The sequence below is a fragment of the Panthera uncia genome, chromosome F2 (assembly GCF_023721935.1).
Source record: "Panthera uncia isolate 11264 chromosome F2, Puncia_PCG_1.0, whole genome shotgun sequence".
NCBI classification, from domain to species: Eukaryota; Metazoa; Chordata; class Mammalia; order Carnivora; family Felidae; genus Panthera; species Panthera uncia.
The window spans coordinates 17,569,470-17,582,602 of record NC_064812.1 but is presented as its reverse complement, the minus strand read 5'-3'; positions in this window follow the sequence as shown (position 1 = coordinate 17,582,602).

Here is a 13,133-nt window from a genome sequence, read left to right as displayed (position 1 = left end):
ATACCTCATAGTGCAATTGCTGGTCGTAGGGTAGTTCTATTTTTAATTTTGTGAGGAACCTCCATACTGTTTTCTAGAGTGGCATTCCCACTGCTGGTGGGAATGCAGAGTGGTGGATATCTCACTGTGGTTTTGATTTGTACTCTAGAGTTCTTTTAAGGAAACAAATTGTTTGAGTATCACTTAGGACAAGGACAGACACATTTGGAATGGAGAAGCAATGGATCAGTGGCTCAAATACTGGATCTCCATGCAAGGTCTTCCCAGTGATCCTTTCCATTAATTATCTTGGCCCTGGATATATTCCCCCCCCCCCCCCCGCCAACTCTAGGCATAGGAGGTTTTCTGTTCCCTTCCTTCAGCTGCAATGAGTCTTCATCCTTGTCCTGAGGGTGAGAGGGTGAGCTGCTTCAGGATGATACAGTAGATGCAAGGCCTTCTGCCAGGCCTACCTCAAAGGGAACCTTTCTCTGTTCTCTGGATTTGCCTTCAATGTTTCTTGTGGGCATCCAGTGAGGTCTGTGAAAAGCCTTCAAGGGGGTAGGAATCCTCTTCGTGCCTGTGCAACTCAGGGTGTCCATACTCTCATACTCATCCACAATCAGCCACTAGCATGCTGTTTAAAAATGCAGCTCAATTCTTCCTACTTTCTGGAATGCCCCCCAGAACCCAACAGCTGCTCCCAATGAGCAAGTCCTACTGTCTAATCCTCCTTAACAGTGTTTATCTTTGCTTTGATTTAGGGTCCATTGGTTTCACTGTGACCTCAGCTCTCTGATGAATTCAAGAAAAGTTGTGACTTTACAGATTATCCAGTATATGTTGTTAAGTTGGAAGCAATGCTCCTTCTAGCTTTTTACATTGTAGGGGGAAGAGGAGAAATCTACCCACAAAATGTTATGTTTGAAGAAAAGTGAAAGGATAAATAGAAGCAATGCTTCAAAAAAATAAAACATTTCTAAGTCACCCAAACTGGGAGTTTTTTGGAACACCATGATTTCCTAGTTATTTAATACTCTAGTTAAAATGTGTTAAGTTTAATACAATAGGTTTGTATTTAATACAAACAGGTTAGACTAAACCGGAACCAGGAGGCTCTTATTTAAATTTCCTTTTAGAAATTTTTGTTTGAATTGGGCACCTATATCATAACATTGTATTTAATTTTCAGTTCATTTATTATTAATTCACTTATCTGTGTTCATATATTCATATATGCACATGTTTATACCCATACACCTTATATTATATGCTGATATTAGAGAAGGAAAAATAAATTAAAAATTAAAATACCTATTCCACATCACAATTTAGAGACCCGAATGTCTTCAAAATGTCTTTTTTTTAAATATGATCTTTCTCTTTTATCTTGGTTCTCAAGTTATCTCCTGCTCAGTGCTGGGTTACTTTATATTCTCTATTCATCAAAAAACTTGGCAGGCAGTTTATATTTTAAAAATATAATAAGCCTTGCTTTCTTTTTTTAAAAATCCAATATGGTTCAAATTATTCTGTAATTTAGCATTGTAATAAATGGATAACCAGAAATGTTTGCACTCCATCGTGTTACATAGAGTCAAATCTTCCAACTCCCTCACCTGAAATAACATCTTCTACCTGGTCCCCATCATCCACTGTTAGCAGTCCAACCAATCTATTCCACCGTGTTCTATCTGATAATCCTATATAGGAAATGTGAACTCCAACCTCTTCAGAGGTTTTTATAGCAATTACAATAAAGCCCAAAGTCTGGAACTAGTTCTAAAATTCCCCAAATGATCTGGTTTTTACATTCCATACTTACTCTTTACATGCAGAAACACACTTTTTTCTTTCCCATTGTTTGAAAGTTTTATTATCCTCCCTGCCTCACTATCTAGGCGAAAGCTGCTCTCTCTGGCAATAAAGCTTTCTCCCAGCCAATAATCAATAATTTTCCCAGTTTCCTCACCAATCATCTTTTCTGAGCCTAAACAACATGGTCTACCAAAAAAAAAAAAAAAGGAAAATTTAAGAATCCTGGTTATTTTTTCCCTGGTACCATGTACCAAGGGTACAGCATAATCACTCTTAGCCTGCCTCCCGATGCTTATGACAATCATCCTTGCCAGATTCTAAACAAACTGAGGTAATGGTGTTGATCTTTCCACACCAGATTCTCTGAGGAACAGGAGATTTGGCAACATTGAAGATAATAAAAATCGGAAAATGTGCTGAATAATGTTTCAAAGAATGAAACCAACTCTTATCCAAATACATTTTTGCCTCTTTCTCCTAACTGGCTAAGATCAATTTTTAAAATTTTATGTGTTTTGTAATCTTTGTTTCCTATTACAATAAAACCTTGGATTGCAAGTAACTTGTTCTGTGATCATTCCACAAGACGAGCAAACATTTCTAATAAATTTTAACTTGATAAATGAGCGATGTCTTGCAATACAAGTCGTATGTGACGCTGAATGTTGTATTACCACAACTAAGCCAATGGTTCTCTCTCTCTCTCTCTCTCTCTCTCTCTCTCTCTCTCTCTGTGTGTGTGTGTGTGTGTGTGTGTGTGTGTCTGCAAGATTCTGGGTGATATTCTCCCATGCTCAGATGCTCAGTCTCAGACTACAGTGTTTGGCAGAAATCAGTGATTTTTCAGAATGTTGGAAGGTGCCTACAACTGGCACTAGTGTATTTTGTCTCTTCAAAGCACCTATGGACAGTCCTTTACTTTTCCAGACAAGAGTAAGCTTAGGAATGCTTTGCTTCATTCTAGGTCAGGTTGCCTGCAGATATAGACCCTTCCCTCTGCTGCCTTATCGCTAGTTGCATTAATACAGTAGATGATAAGAGTTTATTAATACTGTACTATAGTCAACATCCATGCAAGTGTATACAGTGGCCCACATGCAGAAAAAGTTTGAAAAGAAAAGGCAGTAAGAAGGAGATGATTATGGTGGAAATTAAGAAGGAAATCATTGAGAAGTACAAACAAGGTATGCGAGTGGCCAAAACTGCAAGACTTTATAAGAAGCCTACGTTGACCATCTGCACAATATTAAAGAAGAAAGAAGAAATAAGGGGGCTAGATGCACCAAAAGGAGTCACGAGAATATCAAAGCTATGGCCACGTGTTCTGGAAGATGTAGAAAAGTTGCCACAAAGGTTTTCAAAGGTAAGTGCGGGTTAATTTTTCTTTATATTTTGTATTTTATTATTTTGTATTATATTACAGTATTGTAGATATTTTATATGAATATTTTTGGGTTGTGGAATTAATCATCTGAGTATCCATTATTCCTTATGGGGAAATTTGCTTTGATATATGAGTTCTTTGGATTATACACATGTTTCCAGAACAAATTATGCTTGCAAACCAAGGTTTTAATCTGTTTCTTTACAGTGTGATTCTCAGTTGCTCAGATTATGGTCCAAGGTCATTTTCATGACAGCTATGATGCATGTTTACTCATAATGGGCTACTTTTCTGGCAGGTGAGTCTCACATTCAGAATAAAAAAATACACAAAAGTGGGTATTTTCTAAATACAAACAACTATGTTAGGTGCCATTAGAAAATAAGGAAGCATAAAAGAGATTTAATAAAACAGAATGCTTTCATTTCTTCCAATAAGGGAGAATGTATCAAGTCATTAATGGAGGTGTAGACAAATATTTTTTCATAAGCAGCAGCAGTAGGTAGACTCATGTGGAAAGTTTTCCCAGAGAACATGAGGGAAAAGAAGCTGGTATGCTCAAGGTAGGAAAAAAAAAGAGTGAGGTAAAGTGATCAGAACCAGAAGTGCATGAGTTTTTGATAGAAGCTCCATTTCAAAATCCAAGGTATTAACACATTTTGAATGTTAGGCTAAGGGGACTGAATTTAATTCCATGGTGAAAATGTACAATAGAAAACGACACATTTCTGTGTGACGTGAAGCAAGCTGTGGTTGATGGTGATGTGCTGAGGCAAGCACAAAGCTATGAGGTGTATGGAATAACAGAGCTCAAATAGAACATGCAGATTATATAAAGGGGAGAGTTAGAAGCCTCTGTATATACTACACCGAGCTTCAGGACTGCTATAGTAAGTACAGAGGAAATAAAATTGAACAGAGGTGGGAGAAGTTGTGAGTCTAGGCAAAGAGCAGGTTGTAACTGCATTCTGGGTGTAGTGCATAAAGGGTTATGCAAAAAATATTTTTAAAGTGAGAAGGCATTGCTCAGTTGCATGTAAGATGAATTAAAACACAGGCTAGAATGAGGCCAATAATTAGCACAGCAAGTATTTTTCAATATCTTTGATACACATGATGTCAGGCTAGATACTGACAATACGAAGATGAATAATAAAGTTTCCTGACTATGAAGAGATTCACAAATGTGAAGTAAATGAACATTTATTAGAATATTTCTATATAAAGAGACACACTTCATTACATCTCTCTGTGGATAAACACTATGGTCTGAATGTTTGTGTCCCCCAAAATTCATATGTTGAAATCTTACCCCCAAAGTAATATTGGGAGGCAAAGCCTTTGAGAGGTGATTAGGTCAGAAGGGCAGAAACCTTAAGAATGGAATTAGTGTCCTTATAAAAGAAGTCCCAGAGAGTTCCCTAGTCTCTTGTGCCTTGCGAGGCTGCGAGGCGGAGACTCAACCCAGAAGACAGCCCTCAGTTGACGAGGCCAGCACCTCATTCTTGGGCTTTCACCCTTCAGAACTGTGTGAAATAAATTTGCTAGCTCATGGTATTCTAACAGTCTAGTCTATGGTATTTTGTTATAGCCAACCCAATGAACAAAGACATGGAAGCACATGGCGAAGAGGCCTCAGCAACCCAGAGACTCTGCAAGCTGAACAGTGACAGCAATTGTTACAGTTGTCTCTTTGGAATACACTTTACTACTTGACTGCTTTCCCCTCAATTTGGCCAAAGCCTCTGATGCTCTTGTGCGTTTGCTCTTTAAAATGTTGAGCATCTACGATGCCACAACCTTCCCAGTTTAAAGTTTCTTATGCCAGTACCTCTGAAAACAGTTTTCAAGAATTGTACATAAATAAGACCAAATTTATAGGATCAAACAACATAATCCCACAACTGGATATAGCAAATGTTTCCATTCTTCCATATGACTAGAGTCCATTCTAAGACTTAAAGGAAAATGGACAACCAAACAAACCATGGCCCAGCATGTCAGCACTCCCATTAACTGCTAACAGTCGGGTGTTCATGTTGGTCCATGGAATTAACTCAATGCTCACAAATAATGCATATTAGCCAGATCCTAGTCTAGGCATTGTGGAAATGGTTGACAATAAAAGAGTTGAGGTCCTAGCTCTTGAACAGTTCAAAGTCTAAAAGAGGTAGTGGGTGAGCAAATACATAAATATAGAGTGTCTGTGGCAATACAGTTTATGATGAAATCTTAAGAAGATAGACAGCATTAAGGAATAATGGGACTCAAATCTAGAATGCCTCTTGTACAAAGTAACATCTGAGCACAGACTTGAATGAATGGGGAGAGATAGCAATATTGTTAGCTATTTTCCCTGGAGGCTGCCTGCCTTTGAATCCCGGCTCTGTCACTTACTAGTTGGTTAGTTTTGGAAAGTACTATTTTCCATAGCACCAGGGTGGCTCAGTTGGTTAAGTGTCTGACTCTTGCTTTCAGCTCAGGTCATGATCTCATGGTTTGTGAGATCCAGCCCCACGTTGGGCTCTGCCTTGATAGCATGGAGCCTGCTTGGGATTCTCTCTCTCCCTTTCTCTCTCTGCCACTCCCCACCTTGCTCGCTCTCTCTCCCTCTCTCTTGCTCTCAAAAAAAAATATTTAAAAATAAGGTAATAATAGTATATACCTACTAAACCATGAAGTTTATGGCATTAAATCAAGTACTGTTATATTTAATGTTAATTTAGCTGAGCTACTTTTATTCACTTCTATACAGACATATGTGATTTAGGATTCAGTCAGACCCATGGGTAGGCAGAATTTTCAGTACACCCATTTCCCTTCTGTGATACCCCCCACTGTTTGATAATTACAGTACAACCTAAGAAATCAAACTCTGGTGAAGCACAAGGAAAAGGATAAAAAGGAGTTCTAAGTGTTTTCATGCTTGTATCACTCAAAGTAGGAAATGAACAGATACTGACTGAAAAGAAAAAGTACAGCATAGAAAGCATAAATTTAGACAATATTTCTAACAGTTTACTTACAATACTACAAAAGAACATATACACATCAAAAAACACGAAGTTTCAAATTTGCTTCATATCAAAATAGGCATAGTGCAAAGCATTACATTGTGCTAATACATAAAACCTTGGTTTGTGAGCATAATTCATTCCGGAAACAGGCTTGTAATCCAAGACGCTTGTGTATCAAAGTGAATTTCAAGAACCATGAGCTCAGCTGTGATCATGTCGCGTTTGGCATCACACGCCACCCATGCTGCAAGACATCGCTTGTTTATCAAGTTAAACTTTATTAGAAATGTTTGCTCACCTTGCAGAACACAGAACACTCACAGGACAAGTTACTCACAATCCAAGGTTTTACTGTATTTGCTTTGTCACTACATACAAATATATATTATATATAGGTATATATTCAAAATTCTGCCGATAATTTATGCAAACTACCAACATATAACCAAAATTCAAAAGACAATTTAGAGACACTATAAGAGGGAGACTAACCTTTTACTCTATAACATTTTATATCAAACAGATTTTTTGATGTGCATGTAAATTATTTTAAATGCGAAAAAAAAAACACATTCAAAAAATCTTCAGAGAGTGAGAGAGGGCCTGGATATAAGATGTAGCCTACTTAAGATGTAATTATATTATTTAGTATTATAGTTACTATGTTTCTTAGTTTAGGGCAACTCCTACAGACTTGCTAAGAAAGCACAGTGAAGACATAATTACCTAATAAATAAATTGTACACTGGAAGGGTATTCAAGGAGAAAGCCATTAAAAGGGCCACATACAAAGAATGTCTACCACAGGTATTTCTATCTGTAATATCCCTACCAATGACCTACTTTGCTAACTAGCACTCACCTTATAAAAAGAGATGCTTGTGAAATAATGTTCTGTGGAATGATTTCAAGGGACAGAGATCAGGAAAGTGAGGACTTCAGGAGTTTCATGACACTCCTCATCCTTGCATGGACAGGTTCTAAGAACATGGAGAGGCGTTCACTGGTGGGCAACTATAAATTCTGGATTTGATCTGCTAAAGGTCACTAAGTCCTACATCTTTGACCTTGGCATTTTCCTCTAAAGCTTTCATGCAAGGTGGTAATCAGAGCACCTAAAATGACTGAGACTTCCTTATCTCGGATGCCAAAAAATTCGTAAAAATTTGGTCCGGATTTCCTTTCATTACAACCTGGATGTGAGGTCGTGGAGTAGCAACCTTTCACCCTGCTGAACTTCTTTGATAGCTACATTTTTATCCCAAAAGAATTTTCGTAGCTTGCTTGGCCAGATGGACTTTTGTTAGTTTTCAAAACCACATTTTAACCTCATTATAATTCTTTTCTTTTCCAGAAAATACAAATAACACCTACTGAAAGTTTACATTATGATAGATTCTGATCCTTTTTGTGTGTGTTTTAACTTATAAGAATATAAACGTATAATTCCACCTATTACAAGTAAGAAAGCTGAAGTCCACAGCAAATTAGCAATACAGGAGTTTGGGGTGTCTTTAGTTTTACCTTGACAACCTACAAATTCAGATACTTGGTTTACAAATATTTTCTTTGACACAAGGCTCCCAACTGGCTTAGTCAGTTGAACATCCTCCAACTCTTGATTTTGGCTCAGGTCATGATCCCAGGGTCATGGGAATGAACCCCGAGTTAGGCTCCACACTGAGCGTGGAGCCTGCTTAAGATTCTTTCTCTTTCTCCCTCCCTCCCTCTGCCCCTTTCCCACGTGTGCACTCTCTCTAAAATAATAAAAACAACAACAAAAACACAAATGTTTTCTCTGATGTTGGACTAGTACCTGGAAGACACAAGGTACTCTCAAAACTTACGTGAACTGTCAAATAATTACATGAGAATATTTCAACATCATTAACCAATAGGGAAATGAGAATTGAAACTCTAGTGAATATAAATACACATCTATCTGAATAGCTAAAATAAAAAATGGCAACACCAAAGTCTTCCAAAGCTGTGGAGAAAATGGGTCACTCACTCATATTGCTGGCAGGACTTTAAAATTGTACAGTCATGTATTAACAAACTAATAATGCAGCTACCACATGATCCAGAAATGGGCAGTCACTGGGCAGTCATTTATACATGACTCTCAGTCATTTATCCCAATTAAATAAAAAAATAGATTCACACAAATGCTTATAGGAGTGTTACTCATAATCATCCCAAAGGGGAAATAAATCAGATGACCTTTAATACATAAATGGTTAAACATAATGTGGTACTTCCATACTTCAGAATAGTAAAAAATTAAAAAGCAATCTATTGATACAATAAAAAGCTGGATGACTCTTCAGAGAATTACACTGAATTAAAAACCCAATCCCAAATGATTGCATATGCTAGGATTCTGTTTATATAACATTCTTAAGATGTCAAAATTCTAGAAATAGAGAACAGATTCCTAGTTGCCATGGGTTAAGGAAAAGGGTGGGTGCATGAGAAAAGTGAAAGGTGTAATGAATGAATTGTGAATGAAATGAAATGTGAATGAAATGAAAAGTGAATGAAAAGTGTAACATGAGGAATTCTCGTGGTGAGGGAATATTCTGTATCTTCACATATTAATAACACGATTGCAAATTCACAAGTTATCATACGTGAATGATACGGAGTGATCCTATATATTCTGTACCTAGTCTCTCTCAGTGCAAACTTCTTGAAAAAGTATAGTGAAACACCACGACTATTTCAAAGTAAAAAAACGAACCAAAATAATGTCTAAATTCATCCAAAAGAGACAGCTCGTGTGACTTCCGCACGTATTTACTGGTTAGAACGATTCATGTGACCATCAAGGCGTCAGCTTTATCCGGATGCAGAGCAGAACCAGACTACTGAAAACATAAATTTCTGCCACAGTCAACTTCTAGTCACCAGTATTTGCACTCTTATTCTCTCTCTCACATGTGCAACACACACAACCTGTACTGAAGGAAACAATTCATAAGTTGCATCCATTACTGCATCCTCTTCAAAATTCAGAATGTTATCCAGTAGTCTCTACATCACATCCAAGTATGTACTCTTGATTCAAATATCTAAGGACTAAAAAATGTTTTCAAATGAAATACCATGCAGAAAAGTAAACAATACACAAAATTCACTGCTGCACAGCAATTCTGATAACCCAAATAGACATTTTAAGGACACCTCTATCATGGGGATAGCTGTGAACCAAATAAATAGGTTTTAAAAATACAAGTTTTCTTTTCTTTGTAATCTCTCTGAGGGTCTCAACCTTAGTCACTGCTGGAGAAATCTCTCTGAGTCTCTAAACTATGGTCACTTCCTACTTTAGGTCTAAAGGCTGAATGCACAAATAGTTTTCACAAGTTACTTGACTGTATCTGATCAGTCAGCATCCTCCAAAGAAAAAGAACCAGTAGGAGATAGATACAGATAGTGGTTCTGCAGCAAAACTCTATCTAAATATCTATATTTGAAATGGGGGGTAGAAGACAGGAGGTGGGGAGAGACAGAAATTGATTATAAAAATTGGCTTATATAGTTACAGAGGCAGAGAAGCCCCATGATCTGCCATCTGCAAACTGAAGAATCAAGAAAGCCAGTGGTGTCATTGGATCTGAGGCTGAAGAAATGATTATGGGGGTGATGATGGTGTAAATCCTGGTCTGAGTCTGAAAGTCTGAGAACAAGGAGTGCTGATACCCAAGGGCAAGAGAAGATAGAAGTCTCAGCTCAAGCAGAGAGAGCAAATTTGCCCTTCATCTGCCTTTTTGTTCTATTCCGGTCTTCAATGGATTGGAAGATGCCCACCTACATTGGTGAGGTTATTCTTCTTTACTCAGTCTACTGATCCAAATGCCAATCTCTTCTAAAACGGCATCCTCATAGACACCAGAAATACTGTTTGGCCAGTGATTTGGGCATCTTTCAGCCAGGCCAAGTTGATATATAAAGTTAACTGTCATCACACTGACTGCTTTGTTCACTCTTGCATTCCCATCACCTAACACGTAAGATACCTGCTATACATTAATTGTAGCCAGCCAAAGGTAAGCCGGTGTAGCATTCAGTATTTTCACGTGAATAGGAAGCATCTTGACTCAGACAGCAATAGTCATGAGGTGAAAAGGAAGGGCAGACTATGTATTTATGAAGGTCTTGCCACAGCACTGAAGGACTGATTCAGTACTACAAAACATGGTTGCCCAAGTTGGGCATGGCTGAGCTATTATACAGACTAGCAACAAAAACTAATCAATTGGTTGATTAGTAACAATGAGATGGCAACAAATCAACATGAAATAGATACAAGAAGCTAGAGAGGTAGTTAAACCCATTAGATAGGAACACAGTAATCTGAAAAATTAAAACTGGAGAAATTTTCCACATATTTTTTAGCAGAATGAGGTTTTGTGATGGTAGAACGATGCTCAGACTATCTTACCATTGTCATTCCAGTTAGGAAGATTCCTGCTAAATTGCTGATAATAAATAACCAAGTACATAGGGAAGATCACATTCCTGGTATCCTATGGGAACAGTTCAATGGGAACCTTCATAACAAACAATGTCAGTGTTCTACTCTGATTCTCTCCAATTCTTTATTAGCTACATATGTCAATCCCTCATGTTCTGCATTGTGTTTTCTCTCAATTGGGCTTCCAGAGGATTTCCTTTGGGTACCTAAGTGGTCTTGCAAGTTTGGAAAACCAGAAGTGCCTGAAAATTTTACCCACATCCCCAACACATACACAACTTTTCCTGAAGCTAAGAGCTAAGTGGTGTGGAAAAACAAAAGCCCAGCACATTGCTTCAAGACAGATAGTATTCTCACATGTAATTTTAATCTATAGCTCCATTTGGAATGGAGTGTGAGATTTCATCTGAAATTAAACCTTGCTTTATTCCGTTCTCCATCATGCTTCCCCATGCCTTACTATTTTTTTCTGAGAGAACTTTCTTAAATAGTCATTTCTGAGTCCATGGCTCAGAATCTGCTTTTAAGGAGAAGCTAATCTAAAATACTTGGTACCAAGAGCAATGCCAAGCAGCAGACCCTCATGATGAGATGCTGTTGTTGGATTACTCACTGGTGAGATGGAAATGAGGAATCACTGTTAGGAAGTGGAGTATTAATAGCCCTTAGCATGCTCTACCCTTAAAATTGCTAAAATTCTCAACTAGGTGATACCAATGAAAGACACAGTGTGTCCTCAGGATGAATTACATCTGTCGGGACTCTAGCTTACGCCACTCACTACTCACATACTTCTTTTGATATTAGATCTTATTATCTGCAAATATGATTGTCCTAGCATCAGAATATAACCAAGAAAGCCATGGAGTTTGCCAGACATATTGTCCAGGACAGAGAAGGAAGATCAGATAAAGGTTTTGAGAAAAATGGTAAGAAAAATATGGTTTCCTGAATGGTCTATATTAAGTTCAATCTGTTCAATGAACTGGCTAAATAAGAAGTCTAACCAAAGCTAGTAGTTACTCAATTCTGATTTATTGCCTCATGTCTCCTTAACTCTCTTCCCTCTCCCCACCACCCCACCCCACCCCCACTTTTTTTTTCCTGAATAGAGAGGATAATGTATTTGCCCAGATCAAGGACCCTTCTGGAAAAGAAAGGTAAACACCCTAAATTTACCCCTTTGGGGTTAGATCTTTTTTCCCTGCTTTACAGAATATTTTATATGTAGTCAAACCCTCAATGCTTCACAAATATAAAGCCTATGTACTGTGAATACTTACTTTAGAAATTTCCTGAGGATAGGAAGAACTGTATAATGTATCTTTCCTTCAGACTGTACATGTATTTTGTGTGTATTCCACATCAGATGTTTTTGTATTTTTTAGAATGTGTGTATATTCTTTCATTCCATTAATTCAAAATTTTAGATATATTCTACGTATCACTGTGTTAGATTCTTTAATCTTACTTTCTCCAAATCATCCAAACACATGCTTGTAGCAATAGTCTGCATCTGCCTATCATTAAAATTTTTACAAAACGTACCAAATAGCCTCTCATATGTACTAATTTTCAAAAGCGTAATAGAATTTTTCCCAATTTTTTTCCCAGTTCTTTTCCAATTCTACTTTTCATCCTGTGAGGTTCTTTTTATTTGCAGTCAGTAGCATCATTACCTGCATCACCCACTCTCTCTTCTAAAAAGACACCAAATAAAGACAATTCAATTCAAACTGATACGTGTATAGTTGTCACACCTAGATCTTCCAGATTCCCACCAAGGGGTGGTCCAGTCCCATAATGAAATTATGAACCTGTAAGCATCTAGTATGTGTTGCATTTTGTTTACTTGGCTTTTGAATTTAAATCCTTAAGTACATTTGCAATGTTTGAGAAGTTAAACTGCCCATAAAGATACACAAAACATCCAAAGTTTCAACGGGTCTGGGAGTGGAAGAGAAGGCCGTCCAGTGCCCATGAGGAGGTGACTGCTCTCCTCTGCAGAGGAGACGTGCCGTTGGAGCAGTCACTGCACAGCCAGACCAATAAAAGCGGGGAAAGTCCTTCTTCCTAAGGACTGTTCCTAAGCAAGGGGACATGCTTAGTGTGTTTGAGCCTCAATTCCTTCATTTGTAAAATAAGGGGATTGGATTACTCTTCATGATCTCAGAGTTTGAACCCAGGCAACTGTTTCTCTGTAGTTCAAGTACTCTGCCTGTCATCACATAATTAGGAAACAAAGGAAATTTCAGTTCTTCGGGTTTGGTTTGTAAGAAGAAAGGGCAGTAATAGAAGCAGAGCTGTTCAAATATTTAAAATCTGTGTAAAGTGAGTGGTTGACCTATTTTTAGTGCTTGATGTGAGATACTTTATTATTTTAGAATTATAATATTACATTAATATTCTATGATTTTAAAGATTCAAGACATCAGATCATTTTTTTTTTCTCAAA